Below are 22,970 nucleotides of genomic sequence, written 5' to 3'. Positions count from 1 at the left end.
ATTTTTAACCTTTTTGGTCAAATTATGGGTGTAGAGTTAAAAGTGACTTAGGACATCTTTTTTCTTTTTTTTTTTTTTTGGTCTATTTGCTATTTCTTGGGCCACTTCCGCGGCACATGGAGATTCCCAGGCTAGGGGTCCAATCGGAGCTGTAGCCACCGGCCTATGCCAGAGCCACAGCAACGCGGGATCCGAGCCGTGTCTGCAGCCTACACCACAGTTCACGGCAACGCCGGATGGTTAACCCACTGAGCAAGGGCAGGGACCGAACCCGAAACCTCATGGTTCCTAGTCGGATTCGTTAACCACTGCGCCACGACGGGAACTCCAGGACATCATTTTTAACATATAAAGTATAGTACAGCAAAGTGATTCAGTTACATACATATATTCTTCTAACAGATTCTTTTTTTTTTTTCTTTTTATGGCCACACCTACAGCATATGAAGTTCCCAGGCTAGGGGTCAAATCTGAGCTGCAGCTGAGACCTACACCACAGTGACAGCAACACTGGATCCGAGCTGCATCTGCAACCTATGCTGGAGCTTACCACTGAGGGAGGCCAGGGATCGAACCTGCATCCTCACAGAGACAATGTCAGGTCCTTAACCTGCTGAGCCACAACAGGAAGTCCTCTTTTCCAGATTCTTTACCCTTATAGGTTATAACAAAAAGATTTTTTTTTTTTTTGGTCTTTTTAGGGCTGTACTCACAGCATATGGAGGTTCCCAGGCTAGGGGTCGAACCATAGCTACAGCTGGCAGCCTAAACCACAGCCACCAGCCTACACCACAACCACAGCAATGCCAGATCCAAGCCACATCTGCAACCTACACCACAGCTTGTGGCAACACTAGATCCTTTAACCCACTAGGCGAACCAGGGATTGAACCTGCATCCTCCTGGATACTAGTCAGGTTTTTTGTTTTGTTTTGTTTTGTTTTGTCTTTTTGCTATTTCTTGGGCCGCTCCCACGGCATATGGAGGTTCCCAGGCTAGGGGTCGAATCGGAGCTGTAGCCACCAGCCTATTCCAGAGCCACAGCAACTCGGGATCCGAGCCGCGTCTGCAACCTACACCACAGTTCACGGCAACGCCGGATCCCTAACCCACTAAGCAAGGGCAGGGACTGAACCCGCAACCTCATGGTTCCTAGTCGGATTCATTAACCACTGCGCCACGACAGAAACTCCCTAGTCAGGTTTTTAAACCCCTGAGTCACAACGGGAACTCTCTTCTTTCTTTTCTTCCTTCCTTTCTCTCTCAGAAGCAAAACGCTTTTTACAAATGAAACCTTATGAGAAAACACTAAAATAAAAAACAGACCAAAGTTGAGCTGCTCTTCTCAAGCAAAATGGGGGAAGCAAAACTCTTTCTTACTCTCATGGCCATCCCTTAGGCACTTCCAAAGAACACAGTTTGAAAAACACTAATACAGAAGACTGCTTTTCTTCTCCACCTCGGCTTTGCCATTCACCTTCTATACGAGGACCAATGGACCTCAAGGCATGATTCTGATAAGAGACCTGGGATACCTCACGTTGTCTTGTCCTTCACAAGAGAGGTACCGAAGTTCCTATTGTGGCTCAGCGGTAACGAGCCTGACTAGTATCCATGAGGATGCAGTTTTGAGATCCCTGGCCTCACTCAGTGGGTTACGGACACAGCGTTGCCACGAGCTGTGGTGTAGATAGCAGAGCACAACTCAGATCTGGCATTGCTGTGGCTGTGGTGTAGGCCAGCAGCTGCAGCTGATTCAACCCATAGCCTGGGAACTTCCATATGCCTCAGGTGAGGCCTTAATAAGCAAAAAATAAAATAAAATAAAATGAGAGGTATCACCATCCACTTTATAGGTTTGTTATGAATATTACATGCAAGAACAAATATAAATTTTCCAGCATATGGTAAGTATTCAACAGTTGGCTCCCCTCTCTTCTACCCTGAAGAGGTAACAATTGTTGCCAATTCAAGACAGCTCAATAAAAAATGCTTGAGGATATTTTCAGTAGCAGAGAAGTAACAAGTAAATGCTCTTATAGCCCAACTAAAATAAACAAAGTTAAACCCCTCATTCAGGGTACCAATGGTAATACTCCCTCCCAGCTTAGCTTCCCAGTCAAAGACCCAAGGATCTCAAAGCACAATTCTTTTTTTTTTTTTTTTTTTTTGTCTTTTTGCTATCTCTGGGCTGCTCCCACGGCATATGGAGGTTCCCAGGCTAGGGGTCGAATCGGAGCTGTAGCCGCCGGCCTACGCCAGAGCCGCAGCAACGCGGGATCCCAGGCGCGTCTGCAACCTACACCACAGCTCACGGCAACGCCGGATGGTTAACCCATTGAGCAAGGGCAGGGACCGAACCCGCAACCTCATGATTCCTAGTCGGATTCGTTAACCACTGTGCCACGACGGGAACTCCACAATTCTTTTTTTGTTTGTTTTTTAAGGTCACACCGGAGGCATATACCACCGCTCACGGCAACACTGGATCCCTAATCCACTGAGCGAGGCCAAGGATTGAACCCACATCCTCATGGATCTTAGGTTCGTTAACTGCTGAGCCATGAAGGGAACTCCCCACAATTCTGATAAGAGACAAGAGATCCCTTATGAGGTACCTTTATGTAGACTATAAATGTCAGATGAATGAGTTACTAATGTTGAGAGTTATCTTAAATTTGGCATTTCCTGAACTAAGCATTTAAAGTGGCAACTTAATACTGCATTTAATGAGTATTTTTATGTTCATGTTCTACAAAAAAATCTTATGTTCATTTGCCCATCTTCTGGGCTTCTATTTCTGCAGGCCATACAAACCAAAAATATGTTGATGTCATGTGCAGCTTCACCTAAGCGATTTTAACCTGGCCCCTCCTAAATGAGTCATTAAGACTCTGTTGGAGGAGGAGTTCCCATGGTGGTGCAAAGGAAACGAATCTGACTAGTAACCATGAGGTTGCAGGTTCGATCCTTGGCCTCACTCAGTGGGTTAAGGATCCAGCGTTGCCTTGAGCTGTGGTGTAGGTGGCAGACGTGGCTCAGATCCTGCGTTGCTGTGGCTGTGCTGGCAGCTGGAATTCCGATTAGACCCCAGCCTGTGAACCTCCATATGCCATGGGTGTGGCCCTAAAAGACCAAAAAAAAAGACTCTATTGGAGTAGTTCCTGCTGTGCCACAATAAAATTGGCAGCACCTCTGCAGCACCAGGACGAAGAAGGTTTGATCCCTGGCCCAGCATAGTGGGTTAAAAGACAGATTTGGCTCAGATCTGATCGCCGGCCCAGGGGCCAAAAAAGAAAGAAAGAAAAAGAATCTATTGGAGTTCTCCTGTGGTACAGCTGGTTAGGGATCTGGTGTTGTCACTGCAGACAAGGGTCACTGCTATGGTGCAGGTTCGATCCCTAGCTCAGGTATGGCCAAAAAATAAATAAATAAATAAGGAATCTATCACTCAAGTCTGTTACTGGTAATGTGTTCCCTTTTCTACAAGTATAACAGAAGACCAAATTCATTTTTATAGGAAAGAGGTTCTCAGTCCTAATCTAAGCCCAGCCAACAACTCTCAAATCATATAAAAGCTGCAGGTCTATAAAAGCTGCAGATGTTGGCTTTGATTCCTATGGCTTAGGAAGAATCACAACAATAATACATAACACAGCCATGACAAGACTCATTTATGATAAAGTATACATCCCTAAGCATTCAACATGGGGAAACAAGAAGATTCAAAATGTTATCTTCTATTTTACCAGAAGACCTTGAGAAATTCCCCTACTCTCCAATGATGATTTCTTCATAAGCAAAATGAAAATGTACTCATTAAAATACCAAAGATACTATTTGATTAACCACCAAACAACTATTTCCTAAAGTTACCAGGGACTTCAGCAAGTCATCTTTGTCATCTCCCTCATTTCTTAACAAACACTTGCCTAAATCACCCTAGAAAGATAGTTACAAAGTCTTTGTAGTATCTTGTAGTCAGGAAGTTCTTTCTAATTTGTAATCTATATCCCTTCTGTTGCAATTAAAACACGTTCCCTCTCATCTTGTCCACTCTGGAAAAAGAACATCTGTTTAACACGACCTGAACAATGTCTCTTCAAGAGATTATAAAATATAGGAAGTCCATTTCAAACAGCTTCATATAAATGCAACATGGCTTTAAATGGGTCACCTACACAAAGAGTATGATGAAAAGTCTTAAACTCCCAATTCCATCACTGACTTGTTCTGAAGATGACAGGAAGTTAAAACTATACAGAGGGTGTACCTCAAATATCCCATCAGTAAAATGCAAATAATAAAACCAGTATGTTAGGTAAACCCAATTCCTCAAAAAGTTAAACATACAGGAAAGAGATTCTCAATCCCAATTTGAACCAGCTCTCACATCACACACTATAGAAACTGCAGATGCTGGAGTTCCCTCATGGCTCAGTGGGTTAAGGATTCGGCATTATCACTGTTGCAACTCTGGTTACAGCTGTGGCACGGGTTCGATCCCTGGCCCAGGAATTTCTACATGGCATGGGTGCAGCCAAAATAAAGACAGAACGAAAAAGAAAGAAAGAAAAAATAAAGGTAAGGAATGAACTTTAAAAACCAATGATACCAAAATACAAACGACCCAAAAGGAAGGGGAAAATAGAAAGGCTAGTGACAGCAAAGCCGACTAAAACTGAGGCCTTCATTCTGCTCCTCAACTCTAGTCAAAATCTGCCCCTCCTCCAATGCTTCCATCTCAGAAATGGCAACTTCATCTACCCAAATACTCATGCCAGAAATCTAGGAATCATACTTGATACCTCTCTCTTCCCATATATCCAATTCATCATTAAGTCTTTCTGGCCTAACTCTAAAAGATTTACTGAATCTTTCTACTTCTCTCATCTCCTGTTCCTATAGCCTAATCCCAACCATCATCATCTTTTGCCTGGAACCCTATAAGACATTCTAATTATTAGACTTCCCCCACTTCTCTTTCCAAATTTTCCATAACTCCTAATTATTCCCCCAAAAGAAAAATTTCCAAAAATTTCCACAACATAGCCAGAGTAATTTTTTAAAATCATATATTAGGTCACAACAGTCATTCTTAAAACTCTCAAAGGCTTTCGATTATACCTAGGAAAAAAATCCAAAATCCTTGACACACTCCAAAGTACCCTCATCCTATGTCCCTCCTCATCCTCTCCCACTGCTATTTTCAAGCCACATCAGTCTTCTTTCAGTTTCCCAAATGTGCCAACTTCTTTCCCATCCCAAGGCTTTCACACATGCTAGTCCCTTCCCTTCCCCTTTCATTTTTCTAGGATCTGCTTAAATATCAAAGAAATCTTCCCCAAAGCTCCACAATAATTCACCTTCCCCTACCATAATCTCTTTTTTATTTTTCCATCATGAGGCTTTACATACTTTGAAATCATACATTGGTGAATTTTTTGTTTACTGACTCTCTCCCCTCTGGATTACAATCTCCATAAGGGCAGAGACAATGTCTGTTTTTTTGTTGTTGTTGTTTTTCACTCTAGTCTTAGAATAGTGGCAGCAGTTTAGAGAGTTTAAAACTAATTTTTTTGGAGTTCCCGTCGTGGCGCAGTGGTTAATGAATCTGACTAGGAACCATGAGGTTGCGGGTTCGATCCCTGTCCTTGCTCAGTGGGTTAAGGATCCGGCGTTGCCGTGGCTGTGGTGTAGGTTGCAGACACGGCTCAGATCCCGTGTTGCTGTGGCTCTGGCGTAGGCCAGTGGCTGCAGCTCCAATTCGACCCCTAGCCTGGGAACCTCCATATGCAGCGAGAGCGGCCCAAAGAAATAGCAAAAAGACAAAAATAAAAAAATAAAACTATTTTTTTTCAGGAAGTCCCCTTGTGGCTCAGCAGTAATAAACCCAACTAGGATCCATGAGGATGCAGGTTCAATCCCTGGCCTCACTCAGTGGGTTAAGAATCTGGTGTTGCTGACAGCTGTGGTGTAGGTTGAAGACAGGGCTCGGATCCTGCTCTGCTGCAGCTGTGGCATAGGCCAGCAGCTGCAGCTCTGAGTTGACCCCTAGCCTAGGAACTTCCATACGCTACGAGTGCAGCCCTAAGAAGCAAAAAATAAATAAATAAAGTAGTTTAGAATCAGTATGATTTAAGGAGTTCCCGTCGTGGCGGAGTGGTTAACGAATCCGACTGGGAACCATGAGGTTGCGGGTTCGGTCCCTGCCCTTGCTCAGTGGGTTAACGATCCGGCGTTGCCGTGAGCTGTGGTGTAGGTTGCAGACACGGCTTGGATCCTGCGTTGCTGTGGCTCTGGCGTAGGCCAGTGGCTACAGCTCCGATTAGACCCCTAGCCTGGGAACCTCCATATGCCACGGGAGTGGCCCAAAGAAATAGCAAAAAGACCAAAAAAAAAAAAAAAAAGAATCAGTATGATTTAAGGATTAGGGGCAGGAGGTTATGGAGCTAGGTTGCATGGATTCAAATCCTGGTTCTGCCAATTACCAGTTCTATGACCTTGACCAAACCGCTTATCCTCTCTGTACCACCATTTACACATTTATAAAACAGAACGAACGAAAGTACCTACACCGTAAGGTTGTTATAAGAATGAAAAGAAAAAGCGACACAAAACACTTCAATAAGCACTGGCTCTGATCAGCACTTATTATGGTATCCTGATCACCTACCACAGAGGCAGACATTCAACAGATACCTAATGAATGACTGAAAAGGAAAGACCCCACTATAATCATTAAATAAGTGAGGTTTTTTGGAGTTTTTTTGTTTGTTTTCTTAATGACAGAACAGGACTATTATAGAGATTTGGAGAAGAAAACATAAACAGGTAGTTAAAGCAAAGACTGAAGAAACCCACAATTTATATATAATAGCATAAAGGGCTAAGAGTAACAAACTCTACTGGATTCTCAATCTTTACCACTAAGCAAAAAAATATGTCCACCTCCCAGAAGTTTACTCAAGGTGATTTGGTAGCTTTGATTTTTCCTTAAATATCACCTTTTTCTGGAAGTTCCTATCGTGGATCATAGGTAATGAACCTGACTAGTATCACTGAACATGGATTCAATCCCTGGCCTTGCTCAGTGGGTTAAGGATCTAGGTTGCCGCGAGTTGTGGTGTAGGTTTTCAGATGCAGTTTGGGTCTGGCATTGCTGCGGCTGTGGTGTAGGCCGGCAGCTACAGCTCTGGCAGATATAGCTCTGATTTGACCCCTAGCCTGGGAAACTCTGTATGTCAAGGGTACAGCCCTAAAAAGACACACATACAAAAAATAAAAACCCTTTCCACTTTAATCACTTTCTTTAAAATCCTTCAAGCGCCAATCACTGTTCAATTAGATGACAAATCACAGTTTAAATAGATGGTAAAATTTAGATACTAACATTTTCTACCTGTTTGGCAAAGAAACGTTCCTCTGTTCCTAAAATAGGTCTGGACTGTTTTGGATACATAGTACAAAAATCCTCAAAATTTTGCCATCGATCTTATATCTGAAACTCTTTCAGACACTGTTGCTTTTGAGGTTTTCTCTTTCCCAGTAAAGGCTCATCCTCTTATTTTAATTTGAAGGATACCGAGGAGAAAGAGGGGCAAATATGCTTCTTTAACTTCCTAGTCCCTATTCAAGCTTTCTCAAAAGACCCTAAACTTAAATCTAGGCATCACTGTCATTTGTTCTGCTTTTGAAGAACATATAATCTTTAGCTTGTTACAATAATATTGAAAATGGTAACAGCTGGTATATATAATGCTACATGCTGTTCTAAATGCTTTATGTATGTTGACTCATTTAATTCTCGCAACAGCTGCACGATATTCCACAGCTGAGGAGAGGCACAGAGAGGTTAAGTAATTTGCCCAAGTCGCAGAGCTAGTAAATACTGGCACTACAATTTGGACCCAGACTGCCTGGCTCCAGAGCCTGGACCACTATGCTATGATTCAAGAGTTTGGCAAGGCATATTTTTCTGCCCTGTTTTCGCAGGTCTGCTAGAATTGAAATACTCCAATTCTCTCCCCAAATCAAACATGCCTCAATTCTCTTCAACAGAGCAAAAGTTCAGATGTTTCATTATATCATAGGCATACATACTGAAACAAAGTAATTCTGGTTCATAGGAGAATATATGTTCTATCCTAGGAAGCAGAACTAAACAAATGATGAAATCAAGAAACGTGAAATTTGCCTCAGTTAATTCTACAGAGAAAAATCTAATTCCAAGAAGCAGTAGGAAAAAATGCTTGCAAAATACTTTTAATTTCTTGCAGGAAGAGTACAAAACAAGACCGTAGGTGTTATTATACACACATTCAACAGCAGCCTATATTTTCTCCTCTCTCAATTTCACGACAATTCTCCTACGACTCTCCCTTTATATGAAGCTAAATACTTCAGCTAATTCCCTACTACAAATACCTGAAGGCATGTACCCAGTTCTCAAATTCAAATTCCAAAGAAGAGTTGTTCTGGAAAAAACTAATAAATGAAAACACATCAGAAGTAAAAAATTAAACTCATTAGTCAAGCATGCTGGATATTTATTAAGTCATAGTTATCCTTTACTATGCCAAAATTCAGTGTCATCATATATTAAATAAAAAACAAATATTATATGTAGCAATCTTTTTTTTTTTTCTTTTTTGGCCACACCCTCGGTATGCACAAGTTCCCAGGCAAGGGGTCAAACCTGGGCCACAGCAGTGACCCAAGCCACAGGAGTGACAACACCAGATCCTTAACCTGCTGGGCCACAAGAGAACTCCTACATGTAACAATCTCTTTTTGTGTGTGCCTTTTTTTTTAGAGCCACACCTGCAGCATACGAAAGTTCCCAGGCTAGGGGTCAAATAGGAACTGCAGCTGCCAGCCTACACCACAGCCACAGCATGTGTGGCTTACAACACAGCTCACGGCAAGGCCAGATCCTTAACCCACTGAGCAGGGCCAGGGTCTGAGCCCGAGTCCTCATGGATACTAGTCAAGTTCATTATCACTGAGCCACAATGGGAACTCCTATACGTAGCAATCTTAAATGAAGACTTCCACTTTGACAGCATCAGGGAAATGTTAATTACTGGATCATAGTATGTTTTTGTTTTCTTCTTCTTTTTACAGCCACAGCTGAGGCATATGGAAGTTCTTAGGCCAGGGGTCGAATGAGAGCTGCAGCTGCAGGCCCTAGCCACAGCCACAGCAATGCAGGATCCGAGCAGCATCTATGACCTACGCCAAAGCTTACAGCAAAGCCAGCTCCTTAACCCACTGAGAAAGGCCAGGGATCGAACTTGCATCTTCAAGAATACTATGTCAGGTTCTTAACCCACTGAGCTGCAATAGGAACTCCAGAATCATGGTATGTTATGATTGTAACTTTTTGGAGGACTGAGGATGCCATGACTGAAGACCCCAATCCCCATGAACACCTAGTGCCTTTCTCACACCTTCATCTGTCAGTTCTTATTTGTTTCCTTAATAGCACAGCCTACATTCCTTTTTTGTTGTTGTTTTTTAAGGATGCAATTGCAGGGGAGTTCCCATCCTGGCTCAGTGGTTAATGAATCCAACTAGGAACCATCAGGTTGCGGGTTCGTTCCCTGGCCTTGCTCAGTGGGTTAAGGATCTGGCATTGCTGTGAGCTGTGGTGTAGCTCGAAGATGTGGCTCGGATCTGGCATTGCTGTGGCTCTGGCGTAGGCTGGAGGCTACAGCTCTGATTCGACCCCTAGCCTGGGAACCTCCATGTGCCACAGAAGCGGCCCTAGAAGAGGCAAAAAAAAAAAAAAAGGATGCAATTGCAGCATATGGAAGCTCCCAGGCTAGGGGTCTAATCGGAGCTACAGCTGCTGGCCTACACCACAGCCATAGCATTGTGAGACTCAAGTCTCCTCTGTGACCTATACCACAGCTCACGCCAGATCCCCGACCCACTGAGCGAGGCCAGGGATCAAACCCGCACCCTCATGGATACTAGTCAGATTCATTTCTGCTGTGCCACAACGGGAACTCCCCTAAATTTCAATCTTTATTAGATACCTGGTCAAGTCTGCTCCCCACTGGAATTAACTCCATAAGGACAAGAAGACTCATGTCTACATTTGTATCACAAATGAATGAGCCTTCTATAAATATTTGCTAGATAAACAAAAGTCAGAAAAGATAAGGGGTGAAGCAGATGGTTATAATCAAGAAATAGTTCCAGGAGTTCCCATTGTGGCGCAGTGGTTAACGAATCCGACTAGGAACCATGAGGTTGCAGGTTTGATCCCTGGCCTTGCTCGGTGCATTAAGGATCCGGCATTGCCATGAGCTGTGGTGTAGGTCGCAGACGGGGCTTGGATCCTGTGTTGCTGTGGCTCTGGTGCAGGCCAGCAGCTACAGCTCCGATTAGACCCCTAGCCTGGGAACCCCCATATGCCGCAGGAGCAGCCCTAGAAAAGGTAAAAAGACAAAACCAAAAAAAAAAAAAAAACAAAGAAAGAAAAAATAGTTCCAAAAGGTCTGACTGCAATATTTCACACCTCAGGAAAAAACACAGTATAAGAACAAGACTCGGGGAGTTCCCGTTGTGGCTCAGTGGTTAACGAATCCGACTAGGAACCATGAGGTTTTGAGTTCGATCTCTGGCCATGCTCAGTGGGTTAAGGATCCAGCGTTGCTATAAGCTGTGGTGTAGACTGCAGACACGGCTCAGATCCCACATTGCTATGGCTCTGGTATAGGCTGGTGGCTACAGCTCCGATTAAACCCCTAGCCTGGGAACCTCCATATGTCGCAGGAAGTGGCCCTAGAAAAGGCAAAAAGGCAAAAAGGCAAAAAAAAAACAAAAAACAAAAAACAAGACTCAAGGAAGAAAGGGAAAAGTTTAGGTACAAAAGTGGAGATTATCAACCCTAAGCATAAAGGAAGAGACAGAGAACAAGTTAGAAAAGACTACGCAAATGTACAAACACACAAGGCAGGACTAACTGGAAGAGCAGAGTAAATATCCCTGGATTCCCCCCACCTAAACGTGCAGCACCTAAAACTTCTTCACTAGCACTTCCAGGACTTACTCCTTCCCAGCTTCTCCAATGCTGTTTTAATGTCTGTCACCACTATCCTCCATGAACGTCAGGCATAATGCTGACTTCAAAGAACCAAGCTGTCCAACAACCCAGATGACATCCATTTATTGCTGCTGTAAGATAGCATAGAAGCTAATATTTAAAGAGCATTTTATCTTTTCAAAGCAGCTTCACGTATTTTTTTCTAAACAGAAGTATTCCAAGAGAAGTTCTGTCTTTCCCATTCTTTAAATACAGACATATAAAAGCACTCAAAGCCTTGGATTTGAATCCCAGCTCTGCTACATACTTGCTGTGTGATCTTGGACAAATTACTTACTCTCTGTCAGTTCAGGATCCATGGGGAAAATAATATCTACCTTAAAGGATTGTCATGAACATTAAGTGAGATTAGCACCTGCCAAGAACATGACACAATAAATGCTCAGTAAAGAACCTTTGGGCGTTCACATCGTGGCTCTGCAGTTAACAAATCGGACCAGCATCCATGAGGATGACAGTTCCATCCTTGGCCTCACTCAGTGGGTTGAGGACCTGACACTGCCGTGAGCTGTGGTGAAGGTCGCAGATATGGCTCAGATCTTGTGTTGCTGTGACTGTGGGGCTACAGCTCCAATTCAACCCCTAGCCTGGGAACCTCCATATGCCTCAGGTGCGGCCCTAAAAAAAAAAAAAAAGAACAGTAATTTTCCCTATGGCTCCTTAAATAGTTTGTTTAAGATTTCTCAGCTAGTAAGCTGGTAAACCTAGGAGTTAACCCAGGTCTCCTGATTCCTTAATCTGTTTTCTTCTTGCCACATCACTTGGCAGACTGCCACATACCACTGAGCATATAAATACATTCTGACAATAACTGATCACAAAAATTTTTGTCTATCAATAACTAACTTTAGTTTTGAGAAAAGGAGGAAGGAAAAAAATCCAGATATAATTAACTTAGAGGAAGAATGGGGTTTGAAAATACAAAATATAAATTACTCCCAAACCATAGGACAGGTTGTACCACAGCACTTCTGTACAGACAAAAATTATGACAAGAAACAGAAAGTTCTCTCTGGGTTTATGAGGAACAACTGGAGAAAGAAATAAGCATGACTATGAATAAAGGAACTTAAGGGGGTTTTTATGGTAAACCAAACCCTGGGCAAAAAGATCTGCATCCCATTCCAAAATAACTCTATCAGAGCTGAGAAATACCTTAAAAAAAGAAACCTCAGTGTGCTAACAACAAAACTTTCTCCAGTTCCTCTAACAATGAGATAAATGGGATGAATGAGAGATAAACTGCCAAATTTGTGAAGATTCCTGAATGTTTGTTCTGGATTCAGTATTAATAAGCAGCATGAAGAAGCCTGATCAAAAGAATGAATATTTCATAAGTATCCTAACACAAGTTGAAAATATTTTGAAAATTACACAGTATAAAACTAAGTTATTACTGTTAATAGAAACAACCAATTGTTTTCAAGTGATATACATAACTAATCTTTTGTTTGTTTGTTTTTCAGGACTGCACCTGCAGCATATGGAGGTTCCTAGGCTAGGGGTCAAATCAGAGCTGTAGCCACTGGCCTACACCATAGCCACAGCTATGCCAGGTCCGAGCTGTGTCTGCAACCTACACCCACAGTTCACAGCAATGCCATATCCTTAACCCACTGAGTGAGGCCAGGGATTGAACCTGCGCCCTCACAGAAACTAGTCAGGTTCATTTCCGCTGAGCCACTGCGGGAACTCCACACAACTAATCTTTTTCAAGTGGTGTACATAACATCTTCCAGGACAAGTTCTAGAAGACATTCAAAGAAGTTCACATCTTTAACAATTCCCAAGAACTTTCTTACTAAAAGAGAAGACAGAATAATTCGGTCACATCCTGATTTTGTAAATTCTGAAAAGAAATGCTAGAAGTGAGGTTGCTCTGACACTGACAGAGTGCAAGATATAACCAAGGCAGGTAAAAGTTGAGTAAATTTCTATCACAAAGCAGAGGAGAAGCTGTTAAGTACCCTACCCCTCCTCAACACCACAACCAAATTTCTTGTCCCCCTCAATACAACCTACACCACTGCTAATTATTTCCCAAGGAAACATAACAGAATGTTCCTAACATTTCTTCCTGACACTCAAAGCAAACTCCATTTATTATTTAGCATTCATTAGGAGCCACTGAGATACCATACTAACGCCAAATTCTATGCAGAACTATCAATCCCCAGGGGTAATGTCCCTTCCTTCTCTAAATTTTTTCCTCTGATATAAATTCTCTTCTATCATAAAAAAATTTTTTAAAGAACACACATTCTTAGCCTAATTTCCCAATATAGATTCTCCATAAAGATAGTCTGGTGGCTCTTCATTTATCCCCTTCTGGGAGCACTAAGGTCTTGGTAAATAGGAAATCATTCATGATCAATGGCCATTCATTTAAATCTTGCTGACCTCACCAAAAAACTAATAATGTTAAAGAACATTAATCCTCCCAAAACTCATATATGTCTAAATTTGTTAAAGAATACAGATTTGTATAAGCTCATCCAAAGACTATGAGTTTAGTCTATTCCCCCTTAAGAAAACCCATCTCCAGCTGATTCCACATATGTACTATGGAAATACTTTTCAGCCTGGAACCTCTAGGTTAATGACTTTTTTTTAACAAACAAATTACACAAATTAGAATCACAACACTGAATCCAATGAAAATAAAATGACTGTGAACATTTAGTCCCCAAAGTTTCCAAGCTGGGAGAGAGAAGGAAAACATAACGGAGTTCCCAGAGTGCTAACTTTCAGTTTAAATACCTGAATGATTTCTACACGAAGCTTTTTCACTCTAGTAACTAAGCCACTAATCGAATACAACAAAACTGGTCCAAAAGAGACTCCTTGAGTTTCATTTGGATTCTTCCTAGAAAGCAGTTTCTCAAGACAAATATCTGACTTAAAAACATTGACCATCCTCTGTAGGACATTAACTACCTAACACCATAGGTTAAAGACTTCCACCGAAAAACAGGCTGAAGGGAAAGAGGAGAAAAAAGTATCAACTGGAAAGCAAATCAAACAGCAAACAAAATTTCCTATCAAGAAAACAAAGTAACTGTCTCGCTAAAATGATACAGACTTTGAAAAGCAAAGCCAGCCAAAAGATCGCGTGGTCCTTTTACTTCTTAAGTCTCCGGTGACAAAATCTATATTCCTAGGAAGAAGCGATCACGACAAGCCAACGACAAATCACTATGTGCATAAAATGACTGGTAAAGAGGGGGTGGGGGGGAGTAAACTGGTAAACGACCAAAAATGACTTATGGTGCATTTAAAGGTCTGTCAGGGATATGAGAAAAAGTCACGTCCCAGCTTAGCCTCAGTTTCCCTACCCAAAAAAGTCAAGAATATGACACTTCGCTCAGAGGAGCCATAGGGCCCTGTTCCACAAACCTCCACCTATTCAAAGGTCCCTTCAAAGGGGACTCAGACTCAGAGGGTGTCCCCAGTGCAACTGAGTCATGACACCCGAAGCCTTTGGGGGGTGAAAGGAAAGAAGGAGGGTCAAAGCGCGTAAAGCTCTATCCGTTCCTGGAAAGCAATTTTCCCCATACACTGGGGGTGCCAACACTCGCCCCAGACCCAACATGCCCTCCTACCGAACCACACCGGGCAGCCCAAGCATCTCTCCGTCCTTCCGGCTTCTTCCTCGGTTCCCTGTCGCCTCTCCGACCGCGCCCCCGAACGCGGCCGGGTAGCTCCTCCTCTGGCCGTGTCTCCGCGGCCGACCCACCCTCCCACCCGCCGGCGCCAAGGTCTTCTCAACCCGGCGGCGGAAGGATGCCGGGCTGGGCCTCCCAGGCTCCTCCCGGGCCTACCTGCAAGGCCGGCGGGGGCTCGGTCTGCAGCCCAGCGGATGGACTGAACCACAGATAGAAGAAGCAGCTGGAAGGAAGCAAGGGGTCCGCTCTACCGACCAGCGGGAGAAAGCAGTCTGAGCGCGGGGCCTTGCGGATAAGTCAGCCTTGGACCCGGCGACGCCGCCGCTCGGGAGACATCAAGCAAGAAGACGGCGCAAAACATCACCGAATACACGAACGCCCCAGACATCAAAGGAGGAGCGCCCAAGCAATCGTTCAAGGAACTCGAGTCGAGCGCCGAAAAACAGCTTGCTCCCGCTCAAGGTCCGGCTTATGTCCAAGGCATAAATAAACAAACCCAGATCATAAACAATGGCGTAAAGTAGTCTGGGCTCCTGCCATTTTCTGTCTCGGCTGCCGGCTAAATTGTTTAGAGAACCGGAGTTTTTCTTGAGCGTGTTGACGATTAAGTCATAGTATAATAACACTTGCTATCTAACTATGTTATGGACCATCTACACTATTTATCCCAACTCAGCAAATTTGACCTTAGTTTCCTCATGGAACAGTGAGATGAATTAGATAGATATAATAGAGGCATAGAGAGAATGAGAGAATCCAGGCTGAGAAAAGAAATGAATAGTCTCTGTTTACGCTCCAATTTAACGGCCATAAGCACAGCAGAGAGAAGCTGGGAAAATTCAGTGTTAAGTTTGAACTTAAGGCCAGAAAAAAATATATATTGCTTTTTTATTATATTCCAAAGACCTAGGACCACAGGTGTGCTTCTTACACAATAACTGAAAGTCTCTTTGGATTCCGAAACTAATAAAGTGTGTTGACATTTTTATCATCATGAAAACTTTCCAAAGTCTCTTAGTAGACAGTAACATATGGTCAGCACAAATATGGATTGAAATCTTCATCCCAGGCACAATTTAATAAATCATATAGATCACTACATATGGATTACCAACTATGAGCAATAATAGTTTACCTTACCTCTTAAGGAGAGAGGAGACTAGGAGAGAAAAATGTAAAACGAAAACAAGGAGTTCCCATTTGTGGCTCAGTGGTAACAAACACAGCTAGTATCTATGAGGATGTGGGTTCGATCCCTGGCCTTGCTCAGTGGGTTAAGGATCTGGCATTGCCATGAGCTGTGGTGTAGGCTGCAGATGAGGCTCGAATCTGGCAAAGCTGTGGCTGTGGTATAGGCTGGCAGCTGCAACTCCAATTCAACTCCTAGCCTGGGAACTTCTCTATGCCACTAGTTCGACCCTTAAAAAAAAAAAAATCCGGAGTTCCCGTCGTGGCGCAGTGGTTAACGAATCCGACTAGGAACCATGAGGTTGCGGGTTCGGTCCCTGCCCTTGCTCAGTGGGTTAACGATCCGGCGTTGCCGTGAGCTGTGGTGTAGGTTGCAGACGTGGCTCAGATCCCGAGTTGCTGTGGCTCTGGCATAGGCCGGTGGCTACAGCTCCGATTGGACCCCTAGCCTGGGAACCTCCATATGCCACAGGAGCGGCCGAAGAAATAGCAAAAAGACAAAAAAAAAAAAAAAATCCTGTGATTTCCCTTATGGTGCAGCAAATTAAAAATCCACTGTCGGAGTTCCCATCATGGCTCAGTGGTTAACAAATCCAACTAGGAACCATGAGGTTGTGAGTTCGGGTTAAGGGTCCGGCATTGCCGTGAGCTGTGGTAGAGGTCGCAGATGCGGCTCGGATCCTACATTGCTGTGGCTGTGGTTTAGGCTGGCGGCTACAGCTCCGACTGGACCCCTAGCCTGGAAACCTCCATATGCTGTGGGTGTGGCCCTAGAAAAGACAAAAAAAAAAAAAAAAGAATCCACTGTCCCTGAAGCAACTTAGGTTGCTGCTATGGCATGGGCTTGATCCCTGCCTGGGAACTTCTACATGCCAAAGGCAGAGCCAAAAAAAAAAAAAAAAAAATCCTTTAAATCAATGAAAATATTAGGAGACAACCTAGATGGATAGAAAGGGAGATTGAGAGATAAAGACCAGCATCCATAATATGAGGACAAAACAAACACTGGGTTGTGTCCTCTATCACTATTACAGAACTTTTCAAATGAGTAAACATTGTAGCAACACTTATAAAAAGAAAGAATTTAACAATCTGTTCCAAAACACAAAGTTGTTTCCTATCATTTATTTATTTATTTTTTTGCCGTGGCCATGGCATGTGGAAATTCCTGGGGCATATAGAAATTCTTGGGCCAGGGATGGAGTGCTTGCCACAGCAGTGACCCCCCGCTGCTGCAGTGACAACGCCACAATGGATCCTTAACCAGCTGTGCCACAAGGGACACAAACCACACAAAGCTTTGTGGGGTTTTTTGTTTTGTTTTGTTTTGCTTTTTAGGGCTGCACCTGTGGTATATGGAGGTTCCCAGCCTAGGGGTCCAATAAAACAGTGATACAACAGTGCTATTGTTTTGCATTATATTGTTTCCCTATTAAAGTCTTTAACAGTAAACTTTAAACAACTGACAATATTCCATTGAGAGAATTTACTATGGTCCCCATTTTGAATATGTATGTTGCTTCCAAACATTTTTTGTGTAATAGTTATTGCCGATCCCTGGAAGAAGCAGTTATAACATTATTTATGATTAGGATCTAATGCATCTAAACAAAAAGAGTTAAAAAGCAAGGGAGAGGTTTATTCTCTGTCATATAAAAGAAATCCAGAGATGTACATACAGCCTAGGTGTAGCTGTTCGGCATCAGGGACCAGGCTTCTATCTTGTTGCTTTGACATCTTCAATAAGTGCTTTTCATATTAGGTCCAAGACAGCTGCTCAAGCTCTAGCCATCATGTCTACATTCCAACCAGCAGGAAGCTGAAAGAGGAAAGGCATGTCTCCTAGCCATAAGGACACATCTTGAAAATAGCACAGGACATTTCCACTTACATTCCACTGGCCAGAATTTAGTCACATAGCCACACCTACTAGGAATTTGTCTTTCTCCTGGGAAATGATATACCCACAAAAAGTCAGGGGCAAATGGATACTAGGAGACAACTAAATAAGCAGTCTCTGCCACATTCCTGGAGCCAGCTGAGTAGGAGGCAAATAGACTTTTCTTTGCCATTATCCCAGGGCTGAGTTTCTACTCCTAGAAGACATGCTTTAGAGAAGCTTTCTTCTTGGAGAGGCTTGTAGGGCTTAAGTATCTAAAGCTACAGCTCTCACTCAAACTTGACCTATATAATGACATTATTTTGAAACTTTGATTTCATTGAGGAAAACGAAATAAACTAATTTCAAGGCCACAAGAAGTTTTCGGTTTTTCAAATATAGAGATTTTTATTTTGGGAAAAACATCTGAAGGTTATGCAAACATAAATCTAAAATCAACAAATGAAAATGGAGATATTTGAAAAGCTAAGGCTAGAGTGCTCTGTGAAACCAGGGAAAAAACGGTTTATTCTGCTGGCAGAGTATGCTTATTTATCTACTTAGGCCATGCCTACGGCATGCAGAAGTACCAGGGCCAGGCTCAAACTTGTGCTACAGCAGTGACCCAAGCCACAGCAGTGACAATGCCACATCCTTAACCTGATAAGCCACCAGGGGACTCCAGAGGTGCATCTTTAAAGAAAAGTTTTGATAGAGAATTGTTTCAATTGTTTTAAGCTTCAGTATGACAGTAAACTCTACTACCTGTTTTTTATCTAGTCTATTTGGACAGAGGAGATCACAAAAGATAAGGGGTTGAAACCCTCAAACCTACAGGAATCTCCTCACACTGGAGGAAAATTTGAGAAAAAGAAACCAGGTGGGCAGAAGTTCATCATGGGCTGGACCACTGATGCCTACATCTTGGTGCTAAGACTAACTCAGGAGTTCCTATCGTGGCACGGTGGAAACGAATCCAACTAGGAACCATGAGGTTTTAGGTTCGATCCCTGGCCTCGCTCAGTGTGGTAAGGATCCAGCGTTACCGTGAGCTGTGGTATAGGCCAGAAAGCTATAGCTCAGATTAAACCCCTAGCCTGGGAACCTCCAGATGCTACGGTGCGACCCTAAAAATCAAAAAAAAACAAAAAAAACAAAAAAAAAACCCAAAAAGACACTAACTCATTGTTGATTATATCCTGATATTCTGATAGGATTCTTCTAGAGGAGTCACCTCCTTGAAGGTAAGAGGATTCTTCCCTCGAAGCAGGGTGACCAACTGTCCCAGTATGCTAAGGACTAAAGGGCTTCCCAGGACACAGCACAGTTTAGTGCTAGAACTGTGAAAACTGAGGGCAAATTGGGGGAGTTGGTTACCTAAAAATAAACATAGCCATTGTCAATTATGTGGAAAGAATTTGGAAAGACTAAGCCAGTAGAGAGAATTGGGACTTATTGATCTGGGGAAATAGTCTGGGATAAAGAGTGAAAGGAAGGGAATAGAGAAAAGGAAACTGTTCCTTATCTTGGATCTGGGCTCTGGGAAACCTACCACACAGGATGGTGGAGGTCAGGACTAAAACTCTGTAGCAGCACAATGAGTCATCTTAGTATGAAATGAACAGTTAAGCTCAGACCAAGCGTTTTCAGTTTATTTCAGGTAGGGATACAATCATAGTATATCAATTATCTATCCTCTTTTTTCCCCTTCCCCACCTCTTGTACTTTTTCATATATGATCCCTTTCAAATTGTGTCTTGTGGGAGTACCCATTGTGCTTCAGTGGGTTAAAAGTTCTACTGCAGCAGCTCAGGTCACTGTGGAGACATGGGTTCAATCCCCCGCCCTGCATAGTAGGTTAAAGGATCTGGCATAGGATGAAGCTGTGGCTCAGATTCAATCCCTGGCCTGGGAACTTCCATACGCCTTGGGTGCAGCCATAAAAAAAAAAAAAAAAAGAAAATCGTGTTGTGTTATTTGCCCCTAAACTAGATTAACTTGCTACAGATCCTTTACAGTCCAGGAAAGGAGCTCCATCTCTGTTCAGTTCATTTTATTTTATTATTTTTTTTGTCTTTTTGCTATTTCTTGGGCCGCTCCCGCAGCATATGGAGGTTCCCAGGCTAGGGGTCCAATCGGAGCTGGAGCCACCGGCCTACGCCAGAGCCACAGCAACGCTGGATCCGAGCCGCGTCTGCAGCCTACACCACAGCTCATGGCAACGCCGGATCCTTAGCCCACTGGGCAAGGCCAGGGACTGAACCCGCAACCTCATGGTTCCTAGTCGCATTCGTTAACCACTGAGCCACGACGGGAACTCCTGTTCAGTTCATTTTAAACTAAGAGAATGTATTTATGGTCCCACTTTTGTATAATTCGAAATTGGTGAACCGATGATGACCCAATATTGTAGTTTTCTCTTAATATATCCAGAGACTTTTGCTGTCTCGAAACCCTAAGGGCAAGTCTGAAAAACTCCTATGCCGGCCAGCTGGAGTCATCTATAGGAAGATGAGGTTTACCTAAGACAGGCAAAATCCCTTGACTCTTTCCCAAAGCTACACCAGGAAGATACTATAAATCCACAATAAGGAACTTAAGAGAAGATTCTCAGGTACTTATAAAAAGCCTCTATGAGGAGTTCCCTGGTGGCTCAGTGGGTGAAGCATCCAGCACTGTCACTGCTGGAGCTCTGCTTACTGCTGGAGCTCTGCTTACTGCTGTGGTTTGGGTTTGACCCCTGGCCCTGGAACTTCAGCATGCCCCAGGAGTGGACTAAAAAAAAAGGTGGGGGGGAACCCCTATGAGCAAACCCTTGGCAGTCTGGAAATAGAGACCCTGATGCCTCCTTTAGGTCATTCTAGAAAAAGTGTAACTATGGCCTGGAAAAAACCCTGGCCTGTAAATATCCAGGTAGAAGGGAGATTAAAGGAATAGATTTGAAGAGTTACCCTATTGAATTATCAGGAAATAAAAATGTTCGCAGGGAGGGAATTCCCTAGTGGCTCATCAGGTTAAGGATCTGGTATTGTCACTGCAGTGGCCTAGGTTGCTGCTATGGTGCAGGCTTTTAATCCCTAGCCTGGGAACTTCCATATACCGCAAGCATATATCCAAAAAAATGCTCCCAGGGAAAAACAGTGCTAGCCAATGTTGTCTGTTCAGCACTTAGAAATTATCTTTGGTGTGCAAGTAAGAGATTTGAAAATGTCTGGAGTTCCCGTCATGGCAGAGAGGAAAAGAATCCAACTAGGAACCATGACGTTTCAGGTTTGATCTCTGGCCTTGCTCAGGAGGTTAAGGATCTGGAGTTGCTGTGAGATGTGTAGGTTGCAGATGCAGCTCCGATCCTGCATTGCTGTGGCTGTGGACAGCAATTGTAGCTCTGATTTGACCCTTAGCCTGGGAACCTCCATATGCCACAGGTGCGGCCCTAAAAAGCAAAAAAAAAAAAAAAAAGAGAGAGAGAGGGAGAGAGACTTGAAAATTGCGAAAATTGCTAATGAGATCTCTCCCAGATCCTCCCATTGAGGCTTCACGTCACCATCATGATCTTCCTTTAACGTAGTTTTGAAGGGCTAAAATGCTAGGCACGTTCCAAGATTACAGTCCACCTCACCACTTAAGATACATGGATGGAGTTATGCCTTTCCTCATGTAATACCTATAACAGAACCAAAACTTTATAGGAAAAGTACCCATCTCAGGAAACTTGGAAAGACTGTGAGAATTAAAATACTGCCTTATAAGGGAGACAAAGCAAGCTTGGGTCACAAGTTAAACTTTACAAAGAAAAAAATCTAACAGGGCACCTCTATTGCGCAATGACTAGAATGAAAGTTTCCAGTTACCTCTTTATGGTCCACTCCCATCTCTACGACATCACCGTACTTATTAAGTTCAACCTCCTGGCAAATGGACCCACTTTTTATCGAGTAGGATGATGATGGAAAATAGCATTTGGAGTAGAAATAAACAGCAGATAATAATCCATAATTGTTTTTAATCTTGAGGATGAGTCACCCTCAATTTATTTCCAAATTTCTTCTGTCATCAGCTGTTCTTTTCTTTGAAAATCACCAGATTAACACTGCCAAAGGCAGGTAGGAAATGATCCAAGAGGACAATTCAGGGGTATCACATGGTGAGTGGCTGAGAAACTGGGAACAATCCTCAGGAAAGTCTCTTTTTTGTCCTAGTAAAGGCACTAATGTGTGAACCTAATTCACACTTTCATTATTCCAATCTGTTATTTTTATATCAGTATAATTTTAGAATAAAACATGGTGGTGGGGGATTATTTCCTGAGAAATTTTGTCCATCACTCACATACAAGATACTCAAGTAGGCCTAACTCCAAAATTCATTCCATTATGCCCTTTACCTTTTTTAATACCTTCACATGCCTTTTTTTTTTTTTTGGTCTTTTTAGGGCAGCACCTGCAGCAGATGGAGGTTTCCCAGGCTAGGAGTCCAATTGGAGCTACAGCTGCTGGCCTACACCACAGTTCACAGCAACGCCAGATCCTTAACTCTCTGAGCGAGGCCAGGGGTCGAACCCGCAACCTCATGGTTCCTAGTTGGATTCATTTCCACTGTGCCACAACAGGCGGGAACTCCTCACATGCCTTCTTTATCCCCTAAACTTTCCTTCAAACAAGGAGTTTCAAAGCAGAATGGCCAAAGAGACATTCTAATATCATGATTATAAGAAATGTGATCTATTTGGATGTGGGATGTCTAAACCTGGGTGAATCTCTTTTGCCCATCAAGCAGTAAATGTCTTTAGATTCCCCAGTAAAGTGTGAGCTTGCTGTTTTATCTACATTTGACTTGTCTTCCGCAAGCTGATTGAATTCTTAAGCCCATTTAGCCTTTAACTCCTACTCAGGGTTAGATGTAAGAGACTGGAGTCCAGGTGTTCTCCCTGGGAACTGGGTCCAAGTCACAGTTCAATTACTCCAGACAGGGAGTTCCTGTTGTGGCTCAGCAGAAACAACCCGACTAGTATCCACAAGGATGTGGGTTCGATCGCTGGCCTCACTCAGCGTGTTAAGGACACAGCATTGCAGATTGCAGACACAGCTTGGTTCCCACATTGCTCTGGCTGTCGTGAAGGCCA

The 22,970-nt window shown here is 43.1% G+C and overlaps 1 protein-coding gene across 9 annotated transcripts in view; it reads right to left on the bottom strand.

Annotated features, from left to right (window-relative positions):
- The window catches only part of AMBRA1 (autophagy and beclin 1 regulator 1), a 182,206-nt gene extending 167,045 nt beyond the window's left edge, over positions 1 to 15,161 (bottom strand). For 7 of the 9 annotated variants that reach the window (XM_047775859.1, XM_047775858.1, XM_047775861.1 and 4 more), the window contains exon 1: positions 14,938 to 15,161. The gene's annotated coding sequence lies outside the window, so the exon portion shown is untranslated. Of the gene's footprint in view, positions 1 to 14,718; positions 14,912 to 14,937 lie in introns of those variants that run through there. The other 2 variants (XM_047775864.1, XM_047775860.1) reach the window with 2 other exon arrangements.
- Positions 15,162 to 22,970: the final 7,809 nt, after the last annotated feature.

Source organism: Phacochoerus africanus, chromosome 4 (genome assembly GCF_016906955.1).
Source record: "Phacochoerus africanus isolate WHEZ1 chromosome 4, ROS_Pafr_v1, whole genome shotgun sequence".
Lineage (NCBI taxonomy): Eukaryota > Metazoa > Chordata > Mammalia > Artiodactyla > Suidae > Phacochoerus > Phacochoerus africanus.
The sequence above is the reverse complement of the archived record's forward strand: the minus strand, read 5'-3'. Positions and strand labels throughout refer to the sequence as shown.